Source organism: Panthera tigris, chromosome D1 (genome assembly GCF_018350195.1).
Source record: "Panthera tigris isolate Pti1 chromosome D1, P.tigris_Pti1_mat1.1, whole genome shotgun sequence".
In the NCBI taxonomy this organism is placed as follows: domain Eukaryota; kingdom Metazoa; phylum Chordata; class Mammalia; order Carnivora; family Felidae; genus Panthera; species Panthera tigris.
The window spans coordinates 105,382,041-105,410,020 of NC_056669.1; the positions used below are offsets into that span (position 1 = coordinate 105,382,041).

General features: G+C 49.9%; 1 long non-coding RNA gene across 2 annotated transcripts in view; it reads right to left on the minus strand.

The window, feature by feature from the left end:
• LOC107180539 overlaps positions 1–27,980 on the minus strand; it is a 52,562-nt gene that overhangs the window by 16,424 nt on the left and 8,158 nt on the right. For both annotated transcript variants that reach the window (XR_006208061.1, XR_001511295.2), the window contains exon 3: positions 27,569–27,667. This is a non-coding gene — a long non-coding RNA (uncharacterized LOC107180539). The remainder of the gene's footprint in view (positions 1–27,568; positions 27,668–27,980) is intronic.

The window sequence follows — 27,980 nt, forward strand, 5'->3', positions numbered from 1 at the left end:
TTAAATCCTATCCACAGGGGGTCCCGTCAACAACTCTGAAGACGTGCTGTGTCTGAAACGAGAGACCCTCATGACAATGTCCAACAGAAAGGAGGGACCAGCGCTCCCAGGGCTAGAATTGGAGCCCTGGATCCACAGACACAGTCCTGAAGCCTTCAGCCTGGGGAGTTTCCCCAGAGAGGGTAGGGGCCACTCTGGAAAAGCAGTGGGGGTGACTTTTACTTTTCATTTTAAGCAGTTTTGAGTTATTTGGGGCTCTGGGTGGCTCAGTCGATTAAGCGTTCAACTCTCGGCTTCGACTCAGGGCACGATCTCACAGTTTGTGAATTTGAGCCCTGCATCCGTCTCTGCACTGAAAGCACGGAGCCTGCTTGGGATTGTCTCTCCCTCTCTCTGCCCCTCCTCCTCTTGTTCTCTATTTCTCTCTCAGAAGAAAACAAAACGAAACAAAAAAACAAACCAAAAAAACACCTATAGACGGTTTTGAGTTATTTGAAATAACTGGTAAGAATTTGCTTTTGTGGTATCTTTTTAAAAAGATTAAAGGAGGGGTGCATCTGGCTGGCTCGGTTGCTGGAGTGTGTGACTCTTGATCTTTGGGTTATGAGTTCGAGCCCCATGTCCGGGGTAGAGTTTACTTTAAAAATAGATAGATAGATAGATAGATAGATAGATAGATAGATAGATAGATAGATAAAATTAAAGAAGGGAAATAAATAAGATTAAAGAGGGGATAAAAGTTCTTTAGTGGCTGGTGAGAGAGGAGCAGGAGACCAAGCCCTGAGCTTGGGAAAGCAGAGAGATGAAAATAATGGGATTTTGAAGACAGAGGCTGAGATCAAGGAAAGAAGACCAAAGGACCCCCTCGGTAACTGGAGGTAAGTTGGATTTCCTGGACGGGAGGTGTCTGTATGGTGGTAGAATTGGACGTGAACTTGCTTTTTTAAGCACATTAAAAGTAACTAATTTAGGGGCTGGCTGGCTCAGTTGATTAAGCGTCTGACTCTCGATTTTGGCTCAGGTCATGATCTCATGGTTTGTGAGTTTGAATCCCACATCAGGCCCATAGCAGAGTCCGGAGCCTGCTTGAGGTTCTCTCTCTCTCTTCCTCTCTCTCTCTCTCTCTCTCTGCCCCTCCCCTGCTCATGCTCACTCTCTTTCTCTATCTCTCTCTCAAAATAAATAAATAAACATTAAAAAAATTTTTAGGGGCACCTGGGTGGTTCAGTCGGTTAAGCAGCTAATTTCGGCTCAGGTCATGATCTCACAGCTTGTGAGTTGGAGCCCCGTGTCTGGCTCTGTGCTGACAGCTCAGAGCCTGGAGCCTGCTTTGGATTCTGTCTCTCTCTCTCTCTCTCTCTCTCTCTGCCCCTCCGCCGCTCACACTCTGCCTCTCTCTCTCTCAAAAATAAACATTTAAAAATTTTTTTTAATTTTTAAATAACAAGTAACAAATCTAGAGATGATAAAGCATTTCTACTTGCCATAGTCATAGGACACAGCACCTAAGGATTTAAGAGCTAATTTCTAAAAAGTATTTCGAGTTCTCCGTAATTGGGTGTTCAAAAATATTACCTCCAAGTTATAGTCCATGACAAAATGGAAACAATCTTCCAGGAATTGATGTCTCTGCGGTTGACCCAGTAAAACCCTGGCTGTGCAGAATCCTTAGGGAATGAATGAGTCACTTTATAGAGTAGAATTTCCTGAATAGCTGAAGGCGAAAACTTTAAGTGACAGGCATGTAAACTTTTAAATACAACTCTTTCCAAACCGGCCTCATCGCAGCCTGCATTCTGAAACAGAGGACCCCGGACACTATTTCTATAATCCCATTTTAAGGCGGCCCCTAGGGTTTACCAACGCCTGGAAGGACTCCACACCCAGTATCTTACAACCAGAAGTTTCTCTCTTGCCACATTCCCCACCCCACACCCGTGCCTCACTCCCTCCACCCCTACTCTACACTCACTTCATCCCTGGTCCCTAGTCCAGCGCCTCATTCCTGACGGTCATCAGGAGCTTAGCCACCACGCCCAGGGGATCGGCAGTTTTCTCTGTCCCTATTATTAAAGCTGCAGAATTGAAATCTACCAAAGAAAGGCACAGAACCACACCGCAAACAATCAGAGCAATAGCCAACCTATGTGTGACACACGACACTTTCCTTCACAGAGTTTATGAAGCAGCTGGCACAGGTAAGTTTAGCCACATTTTTATGACGAAACTGAGGCTGGCAGGTTAGAGGCGCTTCAGAAGGTCACCTGCCCAAAATCCAGTACGTGGATAACTCAAATCCAGGTGTTGTAACTCCAAATCCTTATGCTTTGCTACTTTCTGAATTACCCACGTTGATTAAATGCCTAAAATCTGCCAAAAGAAGAGGCAGCACAAACCAAAACCGGCAATCCGGCCGGACTCCTTTAACACGAAGATCGGTGAAATCACGCCGGGCAGTAACTTTTTATTTCCGTTCGTGTTAAGCTGTTGCTTCTGCAGATCATCGTAATTGCAAATTGCAAAGAAGTATTTGGTATGAGCAAGCCACTGGGGTGTTTCGGCAGGAGAGGAGAGGAAGGGTGCCATGCTTACAAAGGGTGTGGACAACGTGACCGGGTCTGCACTACAATTATGAACAGCCCCTATGGGAAGAAATCAAAGGTCTGAGTGAAAGTGTTGCTAATCTACTCTCAGGAGAGTTGGCTGCGGCTCTGTTTTCATCTGGAAGTCCTACAGACCAGGAATGTGTTTCTGCTGACGTACCCCTTTCCACCATGTTCCAGGACAACGCAATTAGCGTCCCGTGTTCCAACAAATCGCTTGTGACAGAACGTTAGCCATTTGGAGTTTTCCAGTGTATACACCCCACTGCCGCTCTGCCTGCTATCACGTGACGTGGGTGACCACAGATCACAAGTTGCCACCCAGCACTGCCCAGAAATGCTACCTTATTTCTTAGCGAGCTCCCTTTCCCCCCTCCCAAGATGGCTGTCCTACCACTTTTCCTCTCCCTTCCAGCCTCCCTCCCTCTCTTTGCTCTCAGTTCATGATCTCAGCCCTTATGTCACCCAGAAAATAGAAGCCAACGATTAAAGACTACCTCATCTTCCCTCCAACAAGCCCCTTGGCCTCCCAGCATCCAACTCTCCCTTCAAACCTGACCTGGTTTGCCTGGGACTGGGAGAGGGGAGAGGGGAGTGGCCCTGGGACATGGAACTTTCTGTTTTAAAGCTTTCCCAGGACAGGGGCCTTTCAGCTAAAACTGGGGAAGTCGCTCCAAATACAGATGTGCTCCCCCTGCTCCTTCCCATCAGGAGCCCACCCTCCAGGGGACACCGGATGCCATCTCCTCTCACCAGCCTACGGGCTCCAGTCCTGACCACCCTCTCTTCTGCCTCATCCCCCTCTCCCTTCCGCTGAGCATGCAGACGAGGTCTGAGATCCCTCATCTTAAAGAATAAGAAACACCTCCCTTGATCCCACTTTTCCCTCCTCCTGCCAACCCGATTCGCTGCCCTCCAGAGCGAAGTTCTATCCATACTCACCAAATCCTTTCACACCTGCTATTCTTTTATTTTTATGTTTATTTATTTATTTTTGAGAGAGAAAGAGAGAGCGCAGGGGAGGGACAGAAAGAGAGGGAGAGAGAGAAACCCAAGCAGGCTCCGTGCTGTCAGTGCACAGCCTGAAGCAGGGCTCCATCTTAAGAACTGTGAGATCGTGACCTGAGCCAAAATCAAGGCCACGCGGGCGCCCCTCACACCTGCCATTCTTGGCGAAGCACTTCCACTCAGGCTCCCTCCCCTTCAGTCCAACAAAACCTCCATGGTCAAGGCCACCCACACTTGCCAAATCCAAGGTGAAGTCTGAGCTCCTATCTTACTCAACCGGTGGCGAGGGAGGGAGGTTTTTAATTTTTTATTTCCTATCGATTACAGACCAATACTGTTGAGAAAGAGAAAACAGATGGATAGCTGCAAGAATGAACCTGTGCTTGGGGGATTCGGCTATAAAAGTTGCTGAATGCCTACTCGGGAGTTTCTGTAATACATCTCCCCATGAGCCAGGCACTGCTCCGGATCCCATACTCTCCTGGTTTAGGGTGGGCCCTCATCCAACAATTGGGGTTCTTCTAAGAGGGCAGTTTGGACAAAGAGACACAGACAGGTACAGAGGAAAGATGGCCATGTGTGTGACGAGGCAGAAATGGAATAGTACAGCTGTAAACCAAGGAATGCCAAGCCTTGTCAGCAACCACCAGAAGCCAGGAAGAGGCAAGGAAAGAGTCCTCCCTAGAACCTTCCAAGGGCACGTGGCCCGGACGACACTTTGATTCTGGGCTTCCAGCCTCCAGAACCGGGAGGCAATAAATTTCTGTTATTTTAAGCCAGCCTGAGAAAGCCCCCAATTTGTATCTCCAGCCCAGACTGCTCCCCTGAACACCAGACCTCTGCACGACCATCTGCGCCCCTGACATCCCCCCTGATGTCTGAACTTTGGGGTTTTCTTTCCCAGATCCATTTCTCCCTGCCTCCCCCAGCTCAGTGCATGGCGGGGGCATTCTGCCAGTTGTTCAGGCCAAAAATTTAGGAGTCATCCTTGATCCCTCTCTCACCACCTCCCCCACATATCCAATCCATCAGCAGTTTCCGTCAGCTCTACATAGCAGATATTTCCTCCTTTTCTGCCAACCATCCTCACGCCTGGCCTCACTAGAATGTTCCAAGAGGGCAAGGATTCGGATTGTTCATTGCTATCCATGGTGCCTGGAACATAATAGGCATTCAGTGAATACTTGTGAGATCAGTGAATGAAACAAAACTGTATTAATTCAAACACTCCCCTGATTGAGGATTTGTGATCATGTAAACAGAGGCTACTAAGCGCACTCACAGTACAAGGAAGGTAAGGAAGCATTTTAACTATGCGGTACAATAAGCAATAAGTCTACAAGCAACATGCCTGTTAATTAGGAATCATTTGCATACTCATGATGGCCCTCAGGTTTCTCTTTTAAACGACCTGGTTCATGGGCCACCAGGGTGGCTCAGTCGGTTGAGCGTCCAACTCTTGCTGGCAGCTCAGGTCATGATCTCACGGTTCGTAGGTTCAAGCCCTGCATCGGGCTCTGTGCTGGCAGCATGGAGCCTGCTTGGGATTCTCCCTCTCTCTCTCTCTCTCTCTCTCTCTCTCTCTCTCTCTCACTTTCTCTCCCTCTCTCCCTCTTTCTGCCCCTCCCCTGTTCTCTCTCTCTCTCTCTCTCTCTCTCTCTCTCTCAAAATAAATAAACATTTTTTTAAATGACCTGGTTTACTTGGTGGTTATACAAAGCCTAGGTCCTTCTTCACAGTCTAGTTCAATACATTTAAGTATGGCCTTCCAACTAGTATCATTGCATTTCCTTAAAAGAAAATGCATATTCTCCAATTCAAAATCTGCAGAATGTCAGAGAGCACACGCATCCTAGAAATACCCTAGCTTCTTGATGTTTCCACCATGGCTCGCCCAGCATTCCAAAAATGCATCTTGAAATACTCAAGCCTTTTGATACTGAGAAAAGCATGTTAGAAGCTGTAATTGCTTTGAAAAAGAGAGACGGCCACTCTCAGGCAACTTCCCAACACACCCTGCTAAACTTCCAGCAGTGCCTTCCTTCTGTGTGCGATGTATTCAGTGACCCACGTTTGCCATTTTAAACCGTGAAACTGACGCAAACAGTTCACTCTTTTGAAGTTCAGCTCAGCTCAGCAAACACTTCCTGAAGCCTGATCTTGGGTCAGACACAGTGCCAGTGTCAAGGGCTCAAAGATGAGTAAACAACATGTGGTCCCTACCCTCCAGAATCTTCCACTGTGGGATAATTATATTAGCTATATTAATTACCTTGGGATTATATTCACATAACCAGACTGTAGTAGAAGCTTGGTCGAGGGCTGTTTAAGGTGCTGTGTAGGTACAAGGGGTAACTCCATGAGGGTGAGAGATATCAGGCGCAGAGTAGGTGGCTTGAGAGATGGCCTGAGTTCACAAAGTGGACAACGCAGGGAAAGCAGGAAGCACACCTCACTCATGTATGAGCGCCAGATCACGAACCAAAATTACATGGAAAAATCTCCTAAAATTTAAAGAATAACTCCTGTAAGTAAAACTCTGATTCCCAGCCACCAAAACCACAAAAGTTAAGAGGTTCAAAACTCAGCTAATTGTCCAAATGCTTTGTCACACAGCCGCTGGATGAGGCTTGGGTGTTGATTAAAGGGTCCAATGGGTGGTCATCCCAGGTGGGCAAGGTCAACAGTTTTGTGAATGACCGCTGACTTCAGATCATCACCTCCCATAAACCTTCATCTCTCATCTCTTTATTTGCAAGAATCCTATGCCCAGATCCTTTCAATAGACGCAGAAAATACATTTGAGAAAATACAGCATCTTTCTTGATAAAAACCCTCAAGAAAGTAGGGATAGAGACAACATACCTCAAGATCATAAAGGTCATCTATGAAAGACCCACAGCTAATATGGGTCCTCAATGGGGAAAAACTGAGAGCTTTTCCCCTAAGGTCGGGAACACGACAGGGATGTTCACTCTCACCACTGTTGTTCAACATAGTGTTGGAAGTCCTGCCTCAGCAATCAGGCAACAAAAAGAAATAAAAGAGATCCAAACTGGCAAGAAAGAAGTCAAACTTCCACGCTTCACAGACGACATGATACTATACGTGGAAAACCTGAAAGACTCCACCAAAAAACTGCTGGAACTGATCCATGAATTCAGCAAAGTCACAGGATACAAAATTAATGTACAGAAATAGGTTGCATTTCTATACACCAATAATGAAGCAGCAGAAGGAGAAATCAAGGAATTGATCCCATTCACAGTTGTACCAAAAACCATAAAATACCTTGGAATAAACCTAACCAAAGAGGTGAAAAATCTATACACTGAAAACTATAGAAAGCTTATGAAAGAAATTGAAGACGACACACAAGAAAATGGAAAAATATTCCACGCTCAATGAGTTGGAAGAACAAATACTGTTAAAATGTCGATACTACGAAAGCAATCTACATATTCAATGCAATCTCTATCAAAATAACACCAGCATTCTTCACAGAGCTAGAACAAGCAATCCTAAAATTTGATTGGAAACAGAAAAGACCCCCAAATAGCCAAAGCAATGTTGAAAAAAGAAAACCAGGGGCGCCTGGGTGGCTCAGTCGGTTAGGCATCCGACTTCGGCTCAGGTCATGATCTCACGGTTCATGAGTTGAAGCCCCGCGTCGGGCTCTGTGCTGACAGCTCGGAGCCTGGAGCCTGCTTTGGATTCTGTGTCTCCTTCACTCTCTCTCTCTCTCTCTCTCTCTCTCTCTCTCTCTCTCTCTCAAAAATAAATAAAAATTAAAAAAAAAAAAAAAAAAGAAAACCAGAGCTGGAGGCATCACAATTCGAGCTGTAATCATCAAAACAGTATGGTACTGGCACAAAAACAGACACACAGATCAATGGAACAGAACAGAGAACCCAGAAATGGACCTACCAATGTATGGCAAACTAATCTTCAACAAAGCAGGAAAGAATATACAATGGAAAAAGACAGTCTCTTCAGCAAACGGTTCTGGGAAAACTGGACAGCAACGTGCAGAAAACTGGACCACTTTCTTACACCAGACACAAAAACAAACTCAAAATGGATGAAAGACCTAAAAGTAAGACAGGAAACCACCAAAATCCTAGAGGATAAAACAGGCAGCAACCTCTTTGACCTCAGCCTCAACAACTTCTTATTAGACATGTCTCCCAAGTCAAGGAAAACAAAACCAAAAATGAACTCATCAAGATAAAAAGCTTCTGATGGTGAAGAAAACCATCAGCAAAACTAAAGGACAGTCTGAAGAATGGGAGAAGATATTTGCAAATGACATATCAGGTAAAGGGTTAGTATCCAAAATCTATAAAGAACTTATCAAACTCAACACCCAAAAAAACAAATAATCCAGTGAAGAAATGGGCAAAAGATATGAACAGACACTTTTCCAAAGACACCCAGATCGCTAACAGACACATGAAAAGATGCTCAACATCACTCATCATCCTGGAGATACAAATCAAAACCACAATGAGATACCACCCTGAAACCTGTCAGAATGGGTAAAATTAACAAGCAACTCCAGAAATAACAGATGTTGGTGAGGATGAGGAGAAAAGGGAACCGTTTTGCACTGTTGGTGGGAATGCAAACTGGTGCAGCCACTCTGGAAAACAATATGGAGGTTCCTCAAAAAAATTAAAAATAGGGGTGCCTGGGTGGCTCATTCAGTTAAGCATCTAACTCTTGATTTCGGCTTAGGTCCTGATCTCATGATTCATGAGTTCAAGCCCTGCGGTGGGCTCCTCACTGTCTGTGTGGAGCCTGCTTGGGATTCTCTCTCTCTCTGCCCATCTCCTGCTTGCTCTTTCTCTCTCTCTCAAAATAAATAAATAAACTTAAAAAATATGTATGTGAAAAAAGAAAAATTATTTTAAAAAAATTAAAATACGACCTAGCAATTGCACTACTAGGTATTTATCCAAAGGATACAAAAATAGTGATTTGAAGGGGCACACGCACCTCAATGTTGATAGCAGCACTATCATGGAAACAGCAATGTCCATCGAGTGACCAACGAATAAAGAAGATGTGGTATACATACACAATGGAATATTACTCAGTGATCAAAAAGAATGAAATCTTGCCATTTGCAACAATGTGGATGGAACTAAAGTGTATTATGCTAAGCAAAATAAGTCAGTCAGAGAAAGGTAAATATCGTGTGATTTCACTCATCAGTGGAGTTTGAGAAATAAAACAGATGAACATAATGGAAGGGAAGGAAAAATAAGATGAAAACAGACAGGAAGACAAACCGTAAGAGACTCTTAAATACAAAGAACAAACTGAGGGGTGATGGAGGGGAGGTGGGTGGGGGGATGGGCTAGATGGGTGATGGGCATTAAGGAGGGCACTTGCTGGGATGAGCACTGGGTGTTATATGTAAGTGATGAATCACTAAATCCTATTCCTAAAACCATTACTACGCTATATGTTAACTAGCTTGGATTCAAATAAAATCTTTAAAAAAATAATTAATTAAAAAAAAAAAAAAAAGAATCTCATGCCCTCCCAGCTGGTACATTTCAATGGAATAAATAAAAATACAAGTTGCTGGGCTAATCCAGATGGCTCCAGAGCTAACCCTTCCTGCTGTTCAACCCAGATGCCTCCTCCACCTGTGATCACCCCTGCAAGTTAAGAGACCTTCTGATTTTATTTATACCAATATGGGAGAAGGCTCTGGGAGGGACTTTTGTCGGACAAGAGCTTCCGCCTCCTGCAGCCCCAGGGATAAAGACAGAGAGGTGTGGTTCTTGGGGCAGAGGTGAGGGGGGGGGGGGTGGTGTTTGCTGATTGCAAACACAGTTCAAGCAGCCCAGAGCAGAGTTTCTTTCTCAGCAGCAACACTTGAAACATTTTGCACTGGATAATTCTTTGTTGTGGGAGGCTGTTCTGTGCACCACAGGATGCTTAGCTCCGGGCTGCAAGGACGAAGATACTCCAGCTGGGTGGCTCAAGCTATAGAAATTTATCTCAGAGTTCTGGAAGCTGGAAGTCTGCCATCAGAGCGCCAGCAGGGTGGGTTCTAGGAGAGTCCTCTTCCTGGCTTGCCCATGGCCACTGTTTTGCTGTATCTTTATTATTCTTATTCTTATTCTTATTCTTATTCTTGAGTTTTTTCTTTTAAATCCAGTATAGTTAACATACACTTGCTATATCCACACAAGGCAGAGGCAAAGATCTCTACAGCTCTTCTTATAAAGCACTAATCTCATCATGAGGGCCCCACCCTCGTGACCTCATTACCTCCCAAAGGCCCTACCTGCAAAAACCATCACATTGTCACATTGGGCTTTAGGGTTTCAACCATAATCCCAATGAACCTGGGAGAGACACACACATTCAGTCCATGACACCTATTTCTACCCACTACAGCCAGTAGGACCCCCGCCCCCAGCAAGCTGTGACAACCCAAGCTGTGTCTGAAAATCATCGCATGGCCCTTGGGAGGCAATCCTCCCCCCCCTCCCATTTGAGAACTACTGCCTTAGAGGACAGAGCAGGGACAAAGGCAGGAAGAAGCCCAGTGGGAATTGGACACTGGGGAATATAGAGTTGGGACAGGGTGGGGACGAGGGGTGGGGCCAGGGTGCCTGTGGTATACACCACGCAGGGTGCTAAAAAGCCCTGCGATGACCCAGCCAGGGAGAGGGATTAAGGGAAGGAGGCTTCCTCCAAGCCCCTCCTTGAGAGAGGGTCACTGCACTCAGCCCGGAGGAGAAAACATTAATAAAATCAAGCTCCACACCCGCAGGGAAGAAAGGAAAGGTCTCGTGAAGTTCAAAAGCAGCTTACACCTCCCGTGTTGACAAGAGAGAGAAACAATTTTCAGTAGGAAGGGAAACATTATCCTTTATTAATAAATGTGTGACCTGTGTTTGCCTGGGCCACCCCACATGGACTTAAGGTTGGGGCTGTTTTGACAGTGATGATGTGGGTGTCACTGACTCTTCCTCCAACAGTTATGGTGGGGTCTCGGCCTCCTCCAACACCTACCATCGTTTACACACACACACACACACACACACACACAATTACTCTGGGAAATCCTCGCACAGCGGCTTACATGTCCTCCTAAGCAGACCCAGTCTGCTCCCACGAAGGGTCTGCCACGAATTCTACCTCAGCGTCTCCCTCCACGGAGGGCCACACCCCCACTCTTTGCCAAGTTGACCCTAGGGTCCCCACACCGGCCACCGGCCACCCTAGCCGGGCACCTCCTCCACCCGCAAGGGGGCCACCACACCGCTGGGCACTGTGCTGTCGCCCCAAGGCACTGTGCTGCTGTGACCGGGCGTGAAGGCCCAAGGCCACACTATATTTCCTCGGTCCTCAATGCGACAAAGACACCCCATCCTTCGTGCCCATTTGGGCAAAACGCCTCTTCCTTCTGCCTCAGGCTGATGAGCACGAAGGCATCATCCTTCCATGTTCTGACTCAGCCCCCTTGTCTCCACAGGACTCAAGGGTGAGACACAGGAAGACCTATTCGAGGGTCCCACCTCAGGCCGCACGTCGAACCATCTGGCAACCTCCAACAGCTGAGGCCTAAATCTTTCTTCCCTTGAAGGAATTTGTTTATCAGAAAACCCCTCCATCCCTCAAGCAAGCCGACTTCCAGCGGCTTCCCCGCTCCCCGCAAGATATGGCAGAAATCCTGCAGAGCGGGGGAGCCCGGCTCAAGCTGTCTCAGCCACCACTCACCCACCGCCCGCTGCCCATGCTGTCCACGTCCGTACACGCGGCGCCTGGAGGTCCCGGGCCTCCTCTCGAAGTCTCTGTTGCATTACGTGGGAAAAATAATAATAAGTCAGGGAAAGTCACACCCTACCAGAAACTTCTGTGAGTTCTGACGGATATTTATTAACTGCCAGCTGCGCCAAGCACGGCTCTGAGCCCGTTACCTGAGTTCTCCCATCTAATCCCTAAGACCGACCTCTGCCGTCGGTGCTGTTTCCGTGCACGTCCTAAGAGGGGAAAGTGAGGTGCCGGGCAGACGTAGGAGGCAAAGCGGTGCGCCCGCTCTGTGCAGGGCCCTCGGGACAAGGAGGAATTAAGAGGAAAGGGGGGAGCGGAGGCAGATGGGGTGGGAGAGGGTGGAAAGGCGGAGAAAGACACCCCTGAGCGAGCTGTCTGCGGTGGAGCGTGGGGGGGGGGGGGGGGGGTGCCGACCTTGCCGCTCCCACGCCCTGGGCGCGCCCTCAGGGTCACACTGCCCCGAACCCGGGCACCTCCTCAGCAGGAAGTCTGCGCAATCTCCTGACTGAGGCAAAGGGTTGGCCCCATGTCAAACCTCTCTCTTGTGCCCACAGGCCCGCTTGCCCAGACCTGATGACCCTACTTTTTTGCCTCTAGGCCTAGGGTGGGATCTGGGCCCTGCTTCTCAAGGGCGCCCCCGCTTGGGTTGACCTGCGTGGCTCTGACACCACCACCCGCCCCTCCGGTTTTTCTCATGGCCCCACACCCCCCCCACCCCACCCCAGCCTTATTGGCACCTCGCCCTGGCCTGTGACCCACAGCCTCTGGACCCTCCCTGACCTGACCGGTCCACACACCTCTCCTTCCACGGGCCCTCTGCCCTGAGTTCCTTGGTCAACACCCTGCCCTGAGCACTACCTGCCAGAAACCAGCCGCTGCCCACCCCAGGGCCCCTCTGTCACCATCCCCCTCACCGCTCTCCCTTTCTGACTCTCAGCCCACACCCCCTGACGCCTTCCTGCCTCACCCCATGTAAATTCAGCCCTCCAAGCCTGTGCCAGGATGCTTCTCCCACCTCTCCTCCCTGCCGCGACCAGAATTTCTCGGAGCAGTCCAGACCCCTAGGCGAGCATTACCAGGGGCCCTTGTTTAAAACGCTGCTGACAGTGACATAAGCCAGACACAAGAGGACACATGCTGTATGATTCTACTTATCGGAGGTCCCTAGTCAATCCATAGAGACAGAAAAAAGACGGGTGGGTGGCTGCCAAGGGCTGGGGGAAGGGGAGCAGGGAGTTAGTGTTTCATGGGGACAGTTTCTGTCTGGAAAGATGAAAAAGTGCTGGAGATGGATGGTGGCGATGGTTGCATGACCGTGTCAATGTCCTTAATGCCACCAAACTGTGCACTTTAAAAATGATTCAAGGGGGGCGCCTGGGTGGCTCAGTCGGTTGAGCGTCCGACTTCGGCTCAGGTCACGAGCTCACAGCTCGTGAGTTCGAGCCCCGCGTCGGGCTCTGTGCTGACAGCCCAGAGCCTGGAGCCTGCTTCTGCTTCTGTGTCTCCCTCTCTCTCTGCCCCTAACCCACTCACATTCTGTCTCTGTCTCTCTCAAAAATAAATAAACATTAAAAAAAATAAAAATAAAAAATTTAAAAAAAATAAATAAATAAAAATGATTCAAGGGCCGCCTGGGTGGCTCAGGTGGTTAAGCATCCGACCCTTGGTTTTGGCTCAGGTCATGATCTCACGGTTTGTGGGTTCGAGCCCCACATCGGGCTCTGAGCTGACAGCTCAGAGCCTGGAACCCGCTTCAGATTCTGTGTCTCTTTCTCTTGCCTCCTCCCCTGCTCCCTCTCTCTCTCTCTCTCAAAAATAAATAAACATTTAAAAAAAATTTGTTTAGTAATAATAATAATAAATAAGGGGTGCCTGGGTGGCTCAGTCGGTTAAGCATCTAGCTCTTGGTTTCGGCTCAGGTCGTGATCTCACGGTTTGTGAGGCCGAGCCCCTCATCGGGCTCCGTGCTAACGGTGCGGAGCCTGCTTGGGAATCTCTCTCTCCCTCTCTCTCTCTCTGCCCCACCCCACTCACTCTATCTCTCTCAGAAGTAAATAAATAAACTTTAAAAAAAAAAAACACACAAAATTTTTTAATTAAAAATTAAAAAAAAAAAAGCCGTGACACAGAATCTTGAGAGCCAGGCAAGGAAGCTATGTTTTTAACCAGTTCCCCAGAGGGTCTCGGGCACCCTAAGTGTGAGAACTGGGAACCATGACCCCTTCTGAGTGTAGCCCGAGTCCAGTCACGGGGCCTGCTGAGCCCCACCTTCCTCATCCGGAAGTGGATGCTACACCCCCCCTCACGGGGGAGACGGCAGGGGTCTCCCTTCTTCCACCCTCACACCCCCAAAGGACTACCTCCAGGCACAGACACGTGGCAACATGCAAGGGACTCGCTGACTTCTTGGAGGCTGGGGTTATAACGTGGCGAAGGAGAGGAAGAGTCACAGAGCCCAGGGGCAGGGAGCTGGGACAACGAGTACCAGGGGACCTCAGGCTTTCCTGAGGGGTGAAGGCTGTCAACATCCGGAGGGATAATTGGCCCAGGGAGCGGCCCGGGGCACTCCTGGCCGAAGGAATTACACGCGCAAAGGCCCTGAGGCCTCCAGTACGTGTGAAAAGAGCAGGAAGGCCAGCTGGGGAATGTATACAAGAGCAAAGGAAAACCTGGTCAGAGGGTTTCACTCAGTCTGGGTCCCCCAGAAGCAGCCTGGAATCTCAGCTTCTCTGCTCCGAGGACCTCCCCCTCTACAGGAGAGGGTGTTATCTTAAGAGCACAAAGCACTTGGTCTCTTTATCTCCTCACACTGTTCCCTGTGGTTTCTGGGGATGGCCTCTTGCCTCCCACAGCCTCGGCCAGGCGGGTCTGGTCAGCACGGCATTCCATTCTCCCAGCTGCATCTGGGGCTGGGTGGGGCTTGGCCCTGAGGCCTCCCCAGACTCAAACTGGACCCCTCCGGTCCCTGCCGGTGCTCCCCACAGACGCTGCAGGGAGTTAGCGGCCCTCGCTGGGGCCACTGTAACCCTTTTCCAGACCCCAGGAGAGCACTGGTGGAAGACAGCCTCTTCTTTTTTCCTTTTTTTTCTCCTCCTTTGCTTTTCCCAAATTGGCCACCCCTGGCCGTGGTTAGAAAGCAGGAAAGTTCACACCACACAAAATCACTTGAAAAAATACACTTGAAAAAAAATATGTAAATTATATTCTACTATATATAAATTCTACTATATATAAATTGTATATATATATATTAGACCTGCCAGGCCTTGGTGCACAAGAGTTTCACTAAGGTAGACAGTGAAGATTAGAAAATATACCTACTTCACGGGTGCCTGGGTGGCTCAGCGGGTTAAGCATCCGACTTCGGCTCAGGTTATGATTTCGCAGTTCGTGAGTTCAAGCCCGACCAGTTCAGAGCCTGGAGCCTGCTTCGGATTCTGTGTCTCCCCCTCTCTCTCTCTCTCTCTCTCTCTCTCTCTCTCTCTCTCCGCCCCTCCCCCACTCACACCTTGTCTGTCTCTCTCTTTCTGAAAAATAAATAAACATAAAAAAATAAACTGCACCTACTTCAGCACTTACTGTAATAAGATAGTTGGACAAATTTTAGATGGCTTTATTTCTTTTCAAGACCCCCATTCTCGGGTAGCGTGGGGTCTGTGAAGTGGTAAATGCACTAGGAAATTACCTAAACAGTTTTGCCAGGCCTGCCTTTTTGTCTCAGGTACAAGGAGGGTTGGAAGGCTGCCAGACCGCTCATGACCCGTTTACTAAGCTGTCCCCCTGACAGCCTGTCACTGTGCACAGGGGGACCTCCTGGACAGGTAGCAGGCCTCTGTCCCCTCCGCCCCAACGCTGCCCACTCCCTTCTTCCTCTGCGCGTGAAGCCCCTCGCGCGAAATCAAAGTCCTCTTTCTAGAACCGGCTCTCCAAGTGGGTGATCTAGCCCTTTGTGCAATCTTGTCCTTTTGCCTGTTTCGCTGTGAAACTATTCTTGAACGTATTCCAAAGTGGCTCCAGGGAATATTCATATCTCCACTGTTTTTCACTTCAGCAAAAAGTGATGGCGAACTTGGCTGGGGCCAGGGAGCTGGAAACCCGAGGAGAGAGCAGTAAGATGCCACGTACCTTTCTGGTTTGATTCCAGATTTGCAGAAGGGTATCACACCCCGCTCTCCCTATTTCTAGCAGGACAGCAGTAGGCAGGACTCGGGAAGCCTCGCCCAGACCCTGCTTCCCGCCAGGGGGCTCAGGCAAGCCCCAGTGGCCAGCTGTCCTGGGAAGCGAGAGCCACCGAACCCTCTCCTTGCTATGCCTGCCCCAGCCCCTTTCTAAATCCCCCAGGAGTCTGATGGTTTAGGGACGAGAGAAAATAAAGCTCAAGGGTTAAATTACATTCTTGGGTTGTGTCAAAGTTCATTCTAGGTACATCAGTTCAGAGGCTAATCAAGCAGACTTGGGATTAGCAGAGGAGGGCCTGACCCTTTCTGAAGGGCCCCTGACCTCTGTCCCCAAACAGGGCCTTCCTTCCTGAGCTCTCTGCTATGCAAGGGATTCTGCAGACAGTTAAAAAAAAAAAAAAAAAAAAAAAAAAAAAAAAAATTCCCCCTGGATTTGCTGCTTTCTGATCTGACCAAGTCGGAATGTGTGGCGCGGAGGAGGAACACCCCTTGCCTGGGCAAAGACAGCCTCGCACAGGAAAACAGGCCTCAGAAAATAACGTCCCTGACCTTCCCAAAAAAGCCCAGAGGCTGCCTTCCATGAGTAGCCAGAGGTAAGAGCTGGAGCCGTCGGTATAGCTGTGGGGCTGATCCTTCACCATGAGATTAAGTAGGATGAGAAAGAAAGTGTGAGGGGCGCCTGGGTGGCTCAGTCGGTTGAGCGTCCGACTTCGGCTCAGGTCATGATCTCACGGTCCGTGAGTTCGAGCCCCGCGTCGGGCTCTGTGCTGACTGCTCAGAGCCTGGAGCCTGTTTCAGATTCTGTGTCTCCCTCTCTCTCTGACCCTCCCCCGTTCATGCTCTGTCTCTCTCTATCTCAAAAATAAATAAACGTTAAAAAAAATTAAAAAAAAAAGTGTGAGAGGCTGAACCATACCCTCAAAAAATTCATATGGAGAAATCCTAATTTCCGCCACCTCAGAATGGGACTGTATTTCAAGACGGGTCCTTAAAGAAGAGATGAAAGTAAGGTCATCAGAGGGGGCCGAATCCAATATGGCTGGTGTCCTTACTCGCAAGAGGACCTAAGCACACGGGCAGTTATAGAAGGAAGACCCCGTGGAGACCCAGGGAGAAGACCAGCATCTACCAGCCGAGGAGAGAGGCCTCAAGACACCAACCCTGCCGAGACCTTGATCTTGGACTTGAGCCTCCAGAACCGTGAGACAAGAAGTCTCTGCGGTTCGAGCCACCTGGTCAGTGGCACCTCGTTCCAGAGGCCCTAGGAGGCGAATGCAGAAGACGCGGCTGCAGGAAACCTCCCACCACCGGTGTACGTGATGAGGCCAACAGAAAGATTAAAGACAAGTGAATCTGCCTTGTATGTGGACAAGGACAGTGTGGCTACATTTCCCAGAAGGCGCAAGTGAAGCACAGCCATTTTGTTCTGCTCTAAAGGTGGTGGAGGGCAGACGCACCCCCACGCACCCCCACGCTGGCAGTTCCAGTCTATCCCTTTGCTTCCATCGTCCCTCCCTGAGCCGGCCCAGATAAGACAGAAGGACAACACCTTATATAGACCTCAGACCCACCTCCCACCAGCCCCGGGAGCTCTGCCCCGCATGATAAAGCCCCTCTTCTCTATAGCTCACAGGGGTTCTACTTCTCTGATCAAATCCTGACTGACACAATCAATAGGAAAAATTCTCAGTAGCCTTTTAAGACCAATAACCTGATTATGTCCTATCTGTTTAATTCTCTGTGATAGCACTTTGGGTGAGTAAGCAGTGAGCTCTCAGCCCATGGAGTCAACACTGTGCCTCCTGCCAGACTCAGAACCTCAAAGCCAGCAGAACGTGGAGCTTCTTTTCCCACCTCTGTTCCCGTCCGTGAATTCTCTCACACTGCGCTCCCTTGCTTCCAGGCCTCTTGCATCATCCTAGGCTAGACCCTCAACGCTTCATTCCTGCCTCCACACCTCCTACCCTCAGACCTGTCGCTGCCACCCAAACCTCTGCTTCTAGAAAGCCACCTTGTAACACACTTCAAAGGAGATCTCAAGACCAAACCCTCTCTGCCTAGATGTTAAGACCTTTTATCATCTGTCCCCACTCTACTGCCTCGCCATCCTCCCCACTGCTCTTCAGCACGTGCCCTCTCCCAAGTGAGGTCAGTCTCTCCTTCCCTGTTGGGGCCTGCCATGCCTACTCCATCCCTGGGCCACCTCTCAGATTGTCCCCATGCTGCAGGACCTCTCATGCTTCAAGGCTCCAGGCCCACCTCCTTCACAAAGCCATCAGCAAGACCATCAGGTGTAGCATTCTAGAGAAAGGACTCTGGAGCTGGCCAGTCTGGATCCAAACCTTGGCTCTGCCCCTCCCAGCTCTCTATCACTTTGGGCAAATTACTCGATCTTTCTGTGTCTCACACTCCTCCACTGTAAAATAGGGATACGAGTGCACCTGCGTCTTAGGGTTTTCGTGGGGATTTTTAAGTCACATAAAGCATTTGCATCACGCCTGACGTCTAGAAAGTGCTTGATAAAGGTCAGTTCTTGTGTTATTTTTGTTTTTATTATTACCTGACCATTCTGACCATCTCCAATACTCTTTTCCCCTGAATTTCTGCACCTAGTATCATAGAGACCACATCACTCAAGCACATAATTATAGTCGATCTTGCACCGTTCGCCGCCGTTTCACGGGTAACAAAGAGGAACAAGGACATTTTCTCTGTAATCGGAACATCAATAGGCAATAGCTTACTCATGAACGTCAAATATTCCTCATTCCTCATGTGCAGAGTAAGCAGGGGAACTTGCCCTGCTTCTTCCTGATAGCATTTAACCCCTAGGAGGCCTAGGAGGAAAAAGATGAAGACAGCTAACGGTCAGGAGCATGAAGATACAAAGATGCCCACGTCATGGTCCTGAAGCTCATCCTGGTGCATCTGACCCCCCAAAAGATGACATTTTGAAAGACGTGGTTTTCAGATGAAGAAGAAATGCCTGGAGGGCGGCCTGCTCAGAGGCAGGGACCTCAGCCAGCATCTGCTTCTACAGAAACTGAACAGCACCCAAGTTAGGGGAGACCCGAGCGGGCCACTAGATGGCGACAGACCAGGTGGGGTGGGTCGTGGCACTCCCTCCATGGGCCTTCTGGTTTACCAGTCAGACTGCTGAAGGCTCACGAATTTGCCAGTTTGTAGTTCAAGACATTATGGGAGTTGGGGCACCCGGGTGGCTCGGTCGGTTAGGCGTCTGCCTTTGGCTCAGGTCATGATCTCGAGGTTAGCGAGATCAAGCCCCACATCCGGCTGGCATCAGAGCACAGCCTACCTCAGATCTTCTGTCTCCCGCTCTAAGCCCCTTCCCTACTTGCACTCTCTCTCAAAACTTAATAAACATTTTCAAAAAATAATAATAAAGTAAAATAAAATGAAGGGATGGGTGGAACCAGAGGAAAGCTAACGAGCCACCCCGTTCTGGAATGTTCTGCCCAGTGTTTTCTGTACAGCCAGAGCAAACAAAGGCAGTCAGGGAGGGCTCTGAGAGTTTGATTTTTGCCAACACTCCCCCAAACAACCTACAGAGAGGATGCCATCTCTATCAAAATCCCAATGACATTTTTCAGAGAAATAGAAAAAACAATCGAACACTTGTATGGAACCACAAAGCAGCCAAAGCAATCCTGAGAGAGGCGAGCAAGGCTGGAGGCATCACACTTCCTGATTTCAAACTATATTACGAAGCTACAATAATCAAAACAGTATGGTATTGGCATAACAACAGATATACGGGTCAATGGAACAGAGTAGAGAGCCCAGAAATAAACCCATGCATTTATGGTCAATTAATTTATAACAAAGGAGCCAGGGATAAACACAATGGGGAAAGTATAGCCTCTTCAATAAATGAGAGTTTGATTTTCCCTTTCCCCATGAACAGAGCAATATTAGAAAGAAGAGAGGGAAAACAGAGCCCTACCTGTGCCTTGATGCATTTGGTACTGGAGCCTTCCCATAGAGGTCCCAAAGCTAGGGGTGAATACTGCAAGGTGAACAACTTACCTGGGTTCAAGTCCCAGCTCTGACCCTTAGAGGTAAGTCATGAGACCCCAGTTTTCTCAGCCACTGCGTAAGGCTAATAATAATTCTTCCTTAATGCACGTACTGATTGAAGGGTAAAGCACTTGGGACAGTACCCAAACCAAAGGAGGTGCTCAAATCATTAAGCTTTTCAGCAAATGTTGACTAGTGTGTCCAAAATGACAGGCAGTGTCCCAAGGTTCTGGGGCACAGTCTTAGGAAAGACTCCACCTTATAGAGTCGACCTTTAGAAGGAAAAGAGATAATAAGAAATGACCAAATAATAATGATAATAAGAGTCAGATTTCGGGGCACCTGGGTGGCTCAGTCAGTTGAGCAACCGACTTCGGCTCAGGTCGTGATCTCACGGTCCGGGAGGTCGAGCCCCGCGTCGGGCTGTGTGCCGACAGCTCAGAGCCCGGAGCCTGCTTCGGATTCTGTGTCTCCCTCTCTCCCTGCCCCTCCCCCACTCATGCTTTGTCTCTCTCTGTCTCAGAAATAAATAAACATTAAAAAATAAAAAAAAAAGAGTCAGATTTCCTCAAAAACATAGGAAAAGAATATGAAGAGAAATCGAACAGGATAAATGGGACAGAAATCAGGGTGTGATTTTAGGTAAAGTCCTCAGAAAAGGCCATTTGGAGAAAGCAAGACTTGAATGGACACCCGTCAAATGTAGTCATTGTTAATCCTCGTTGCCAGTGCCCTGGGCTCGGTACCAACAAAGTATTTCTCTTGGTGTTCAAATGGACATTGCTGCTTGACGGACCTCACAAAACCAAATGTCTGAGCTGGAAGAGAATTTAAAGATGAAGGACTGAGACCCAGAAAGGTGAGTTGACAAACCCAGGGCTGACAAACCTCAGAGTTGACAAACCCCAGAGACAGAGGCTGTTCCAGACTCTACAGCCAAGGTTCCTGCCTCTGTTTTTGTACCCCGTTGTCTCCGGCTGACTCAGACCCTTGTGAAACAACCACCTGGAGCCTGGAAGATTCCTATCCTGGTATCGTATCTCAGCCTTCACTCTAGCTCGTGGTTAATGGCGGTGTAGTCCGAATACTTCTCATTCAGACACCTTTTACAGGAAAAAAAAAATGATCACAGATTTGCAGGAAGACCTCCACGAACCAAGGACCCCAGTTTAAATAATTAAGAATTAGTGGCCATTGCCTCAGGTGGTCACTGGGTACCCAGAGTACCATCCACAGACAAAAGCGAACACCTCCCGCGAACCACTTATGTGGCACTCCTTGGCGGGAAGACAGTCATCAACGAACAAAAACACAAAAGTAAGTACGCCTCCATTCTTTCCCTTTTCACAGAGGGTCATCAAAATGTGAAAACAAAATTTCAAATTGTGGCGAATCCTCGGGCCCCTGAGAAGATACCCACAAGAGCCCCGTGTGAGGAACATCACGTGTGGGACACGTCTTTGAAGGGCTGTGTATTTTAGGAGAAATCCTTGCAGCCATCAGGGACATGCATGTTAAGAACCCACTGAGGCCAAAGGGAGCGGCAAATGCTGATCAACCAGTTTCACTTCATTTTGAAGCTGCCCTGGGCCAGAAGGATGACACTGAGGCCTTGACAGCAGCAGGATCTTGTCGCCTCTGCCCCATGGTCAGAGGCACAGAAACATCAGGGGTCCATTAAGGTGGGGACCTCAAAGCACCGCCCATTCATTCAACAGATACGAACTGAGCACACTATGTGCTAGGCACTGAGGACACCACAGGAAACCAAACAGAGCCCCCGACAACATGAAGCTTACCTTCTAGTGAGGAAGAAGGAAGCGAGCAAATTAGGGTGTTAATCTACTCCAGGGAGCGATAGGGAAATGGGTAAATGGCGGTGCTTGAGGTCAGGGGAAGGAGGGCTTGTTACTTTATGTATCAAAGAAGGCTCTCTGGTCAAGTGACACTGGAGGGCAAAGAGCTGATCGAGGGAAGAACGTTCCAGGCATAGTTCATGGCAAATGCAGGAGCCCTGAGGTGAAGGAGCAAGGAAACCCTTGTGGCCGGAGCTCAATAAAAGACGAGAGCTGAGGTCAGAAGAGTGGTGAGGGCCAGCAGACCTTCGCAAGCCCTTGAGATCCGCCTTAAGTCAGAGGGAGAGCAAGGGAAGGTTGTGAGTGAGGAATGACGTTATTTGACTCACGTTTTAAAAGGCTCCAACCTGTTGCTGGGCTAAGAGGAGACCAGAGGGTTCCCGGGGCAGAAACAGGCAGAGCGGGTTGGAAACAGGTGCCATACTGTTTCTGGCAGCGTTATTCACAATAGCCAAGATGTGGAAACAACCTGAATGTCCATAATGGATGGACGAATGGATAAACAAAATGCGGCATGCATATATACACGTACAAATGGAACATTATTCAGCCTTAAAAAGAAATGAAATTCTGACACCTGCTACAACCTGGCTGAACCATGAAGACAGTATGCTGAGTGAAATGAAGCCAGGCACAAAAGGACAAATATTGTATGGTTCCACTGATACGAGTGACCTAAGTAGTTAATTCATAGAGGCAAAAAACGAAATGGTGGGGCACCTGGGTGGCTCTGTCAGTCGAGCGTCCGACTCTTGAGTTCAGTTCAGGTCAGGATCTCACGGTTGGTGGGTTCAAGCCTGGGATCAGGCTCTGCGCTGACAGTGCGGAGCCTGCTTGGGATTCTCTCTCTCCCTCTCTCTCTACCCCCTCCCCTACTCACACACTCTGTCTCTCCTTCCAAATAAGTAAATAAACAAGAAGAGAAGGGAAGGGAGGGGGAGGGGAGGGGAGGGAAAGAAAAGGGGAGGGGAGGGAAGGGAAAGAAAAGGGGAGGGGAGGGGAAGGGAGGGGAGGGGAGGGGAGGAAAGAAAAGGAGAGAAGAGGAGGGGAGGAGAGGGGAGGGGAGGGAAGGGAAGGGGAGGGGAGGGGAGGGGAGGGGAGGGGAGGGGAGGGGAGGGAAGGGAAGGGAAGGGAAGGGAAGGGAAAGAAAGGGAAGGGAAGGGAAGAAAAGGAGAGGAGAGGGGAGGGGAGGGGAGGGGAGGGAAGGGAAGGGAAGGAAAGGGAAGGGAAAGGAAGGGAAGGGAAGGGAAAGAAAGGGAAGGGAAGGGAAGAAAAGGAGGGGAGACGGTAGGGGAGGGAAGGGGAGGGGAGGGGAGGGGAGGGGAGGGGAGGGGAGGGAAGGGGAGGGAAGGGGAGGGAAGGGAAGGGAAGGGAAGGGAAGGGGAGGGGAGGGGAGGGGAGGGGAGGGGAGGGGAGGGAAGGGAAGGGAAGGGAAGGGAAGGGAAGGGAAGGGAAGGGGAGGGGAGGGGAGGGGAGGGGAGGGGAGGGGAGGGGAGGGGAGGGAAGGGAAGGGGAGGGGAGGGAAGGGAGAGGGGAGGGGAGGGGAGGGGAGGGGAGGGGAGGGAAAGAGAACTTTTAGAAAATAGATGATCTCACGGGTTAGTCCACCGGCAAGGGTTCTATAAGATTTACAAACACAAAGGCAAATGAAAAATTATCCTAGAGTTGTCCCACGGTTAGCCATGGGCACAGGAATGTCTGCATCCATTCCATCCAGAGGCTTCGGAATTGGGAGAGGGAGAGAACTGCGGGGGCGGGGGGGGGCAGGCAGGGGCAAAACAGAAGCTTGTTGCAGGCAGCAAGGACAATACGGAAAAGGACAGGACTACAATAAGATGCTCAGAGAGGCAGAGAGCAAAGGGAACTCGAACGCCAGGCACAGGGACAGTGAGGTACGCAAATGGTGGGGGACAGCTGATGACAGCTTTGTTGACCTAGAGCAAGTGCCCACGGAGAAGAGTCCCAGGCGAGGCCGATAAAAGGGCATAATGGCAACAGCTGACACTTACTATGTGTCTAAGCACCATCTAGGGACCAAGGGGCTCAATCCACACGGTCACCACGTAAGAGGAGTCGCCCAATCATCCCACCAGGATTTCACAAATGAAGACACTGGAACTTCCCAAGCTCAGAGTTTGGGCAGGAGCAAGGATTTGACCCCAAGCAGTGCAGTCCCAGAGCAGGCTACACGGCTCCTGGTGCCAGACAGCGTGACCTGCGACACTGTGGCCAATTTCCCAGGCTTCCACTTGAGCCCCTAGGACACTGTGTGACCGGGGAGATGCCTCGACTGAAAAGCCCCCTGGCTGAAACCTCACAGTCGTATCTCAAAGTGCAGCAGTGGCTTTCTGGTCACACCCACTGATCTGCTTCCCGAAACGCCTTTATGACAACAGTTGACAGCCGTGTTGCCGTGAGGAAGCAAACACAAGTTGTGTGCCGTTCAAACGTGTTTTTAACTATTAAGGGAAAGGGCAGAATCCTCCGGAGGAGTTGATTTAGAGAGAGCCGGAGGCTCCTGGCAGGGGCAGAAAAGGTTCATTTCCGGCATCCCAGTGAAGTCATGTTGACACAAAACTCAGCTTCAAAGTCCATGAAAGTGCGGGACATAGAAGTTGGTTTCTTTCCACCACCACCACCCCCCCTTTTTTTTAAGTAGACTTCTTACTCAGCATGGAGCCCAATGCGGGGCTTGAACTTACAACCCTGAGATCAAGACCTGAGCTGAGATCAAGAGTCAGATGCTCAACCAACTGAGCCACCCAGGATCGTGATCCGGGGAAAGCGGTCTGTCGATGAGTCCCCGACAAATATAACTGTAATCTCTCCCTCTAGTTTAGACTAAGCCACAGCAAGACAAAAAGCCACAGCAAGTTCCTCTAAGCTGCACACACTTGATCTGAATCCCTGTTCTTGGCTGCTTTTTTTTTTAAATTTTTTTTTAACATTTATTTATTTTTGAGAGAGAGAGAGACAGAGCATGAACAGGGGAGGGGCAGAGAGAGAGGGAGACACAGAATCTGAAACAGGCTCCAGGCTCTGAGCTGTCAGCACAGAGCCCGACACGGGGCTTGAACTCATGGACTGTGAGATCATGACCTGAGCCGAAGCCGGATGCCTAACCGACTGAGCCACCCAGGCGTCCCTCTTGGCTGCTTTAATTCCACCTCCTTCCGCGCCGGCTCTCGATAAATGCTCATCGAACTGAATAGATATTATGCATCAGAGTTTAACAAGTCCTTTGAGGAAGGATCCCGAACACCTTTAAATCTCAAGACACTTCATAAATGTCGACGAAGTACACCGTACAAGCAAAAAGTGCCGCGTGGGCAAGGCAAACACTGTGAGAAGCTAGAATTCGCTCCCAAAGGGGCAAGAGAGGACTATCGGGCCATGTGCGGCCGGGAAGCCAGCCGAAGCTCTTGCAATCATCTCTTTTATGCGCCTGGCACGCTGTGCCGGGGACCTTCCTGGTCCCCACTGGATGTGAAGTCTGGTGGAAGCCCCGTACTGTGGGAGCCGAAACAGGGATGCCCGGGCACCATGGGAGAACACAGAGAAGGGACACCGAGCCCAGAGGCTCAGGTGCGCCTGGGTTCGTGACTCAAATGCCCAGCAAAAACAGGAAGCAGAAGGCGTGTGGAAGGGCATCGTGAACACACAGGAGCTGGCACCGGCGCAGTGACTTTGGGCACCCGTGAGCACTTTGTTCAGCTGGCGTGAAAGATGTTAGGCTGGCCTCTACTTAAAGCTCACTCCAGCCGCGGAGGGGACAGATCTGTGACAGGGAGACCAGTTAGGAGGCGACTGCAGTAAGCAATGAAAATCTAAGACGTCAGGCCTGGCGCTCGGAAAAGCAGGCTTGAACCAGCAGGCCCCACGAGGTGACCCAGAGAGAGTCTAGAGTCAGTAAAATAAAGACCCCAGGCCAGGTCCCCGGGAAGTTCTGCCATTTGCAAGCTTGCGAGAAGAGAGCCCCCAGAGGGCCTGGGAAGGGAGGGGAGAGTCCCCCCTAACCACACAGACCTCAAGACAAGAGATGTGGGTCACCTGGAGGGCTCAGTCGGTTGACTGTTTCAGGCTCTTGGTCTCCGCTCAGGTCTTGATCTCGCGATTCGTGGGTTAGAGCCCTGCACTGCTTGGGACTCTCTCTCTGCCTCTCTCTCCCTGCCCTTCCCCAGCTCGCACTCGCTCGCTCACTCTCAAAATAAATCAATCAACTTAAAAAAAAAAAAATCAAGGGGCGCCTGGGTGGCGTAGTCGGTTGAGCGTCCGACTTCAGCCAGGTCACGATCTCGCGGTCCGTGAGTTCGAGCCCCGCGTCAGGCTCTGGGCTGATGGCTCGGAGCCTGGAGGCTGTTTCCGATTCTGTGTCTCCCTCTCTCTCTGCCCCTCCCCCGTTCATGGTCTGTCTCTCTCTGTCCCAAAAATAAATAAAAAACGTTGAAAAAAAAATTAAAAAAAAAAAATCAAGAGATGTCACTAAGCAGAGGGAGGAGAAGCCTTCCAGGAGGGGGGGGGACACACGGCACCAAGTGCCCAGGGACTGAGCTGCACAGAGTATAAGGATAAGCAAGAACAACTTTAGTTGGGGGGAGGGGGGAGGGCAGGGGGGCGGTGGAGGCGGGGGCACTAGGGTGAGTAGGAGGCAAGGAAGAGGCACCCTTTCTAGCAGGTTGGCTCCACAGGGACAGCGCCATAGCTAGCCGGAGGGGACTGTCTTTAAACAGGGAAGGGGGCACACTCTGCTCCAGCTGACAGGTTCCATGAAGATGTTCACATTTCAAGGAAAGTCATACAGTCCCTATTTCATTCCCTATGAAATCTCCAGATTTTTTTTTTAATGTTTATTTATTTTTGAGAGAGAGAGAGACAGAGCATGAACGGGGGAGGGGCAGAGAGAGAGGGAGACACAGAATCCGAAGCAGGCTCCAGGCTCCGAGCCGTCAGCCCAGAGCCCGACGCGGGGCTCGAACTCACGGACTGCGAGATCGTGACCTCAGCTGAAGTCGGACGCTTAGCCGACTGAGCCACCCAGGCGCGCCATCCAGATTTTTAAATGTGCCCAATTACCTCAAAAAAAAAAAAAGAAAAAAAGTGCAATTGTGGGGGGCCTGGGTGGCTCAGTCAGTTAGGCGTCCGACTCTTGGTTTCAGCTCAGGTCATGATCTCACAGTTCGTGAGTTCAAGGCCTGTATCAGGTTCTGTGCTGGCAGCATGGAGCCTGCTTGGGATTCTCTCTCTCTGCCTCTCCTCCCTCTCTCTCTCAAAATAAGTAAGTAAACTTAAAAAAAAAAAAAAAAAGTTTAATTGTTGTGCAGGCCCAAATCATGGCTACAGCCTGGACTGAGCCAACAGCCCTTGGTCGGTCCCCTATGATCCAGGACTTCCACTCTGCAGTTACTTGTTCCTCCGTCTCGCCCTTCACGTGGGTGCCTCCCCTCCAGGAGGCCTGAGAAAATATTTCCTTTATAGTTTTTCCTTAAACCCTGGTTGATCTTCAACTAGACCTGGATAGGAACCCTTTAATCGTAAATCTCTGGCCTCGGCCCCACCCTGAACTCTTCATTTAATAGACACTGTCCTATAGGGGGCGCCAGGGTGGCTCAGCAGTTTAAGCATCCCACTCTTGATTTCAGCTCAGGTCACCGTCTCATGGTTTGTGAGTTCGAGCCCCGAGTCGACCTCTGCGCGGACAGCGTGGAGCCTGCCTGGGATTCTCTCTCCCTCTCTCTCTGCCCCTCCCCACCCCCGAAAAATAGACACTGTCCTATAAGCATGTAAACAATCCCCAGCAGCCCTCCTTTCAAAGGAAGCCCTCACTGTATGTAAACTAACTGGGGGGGAAAAAAGGGGGGGGGCGCGGAGCAAGCCTTGAGAATCCTTCTGTAGCAAGTGCATTCTCCACACGCTTTTCCAGAAGCCGAAGGGGGAGGAAGACTTGAATTCCTAGCCCCCCGGGGAGGGAGAGACTTCTGCACCGCCAGGGAAGGCATGGTCCTCTGCAGGCACTCCCATGAGCCCTCTGCTGGATGGAGGGTACCCTTCCCACAGCCATTCTTTCAGGCCCCCCTCCTTCTCTCACCTGCATTGGGGCTGGAGATCGAAACTGCCCTGCTCGGTTGCCAGTTTCCTCGGGCTTAGTCTGGTCCTTGCCTCCCAGTGCTGAAGGCTGTGGTGTGTTCTAACAAAGGATAAGGATTATCACAGGCCACTCTTCGGATCGTCCAACCGATTAACATGTCTCAACGGGTGCCTGGAAAACCCCGAGGCCCCAACTCTGCCCCCCACCACATCCCAGCCCGGCCTCCTCCTCCCTCACTTGGACGCTCTGCCTGTCGGAGAGATGACAGAATCTTAAGGGAGTTGGCAAAAACTGAAAGACATCCTTCTGTGAAAGTCCAGTGAACCTCCTACAAGGGGGGCAATGTTATCTAGGGTTCATCAGCTCAGCAGACCGGGTCCCCGGCCACGGGGATTTAAGGTACCATGTAACT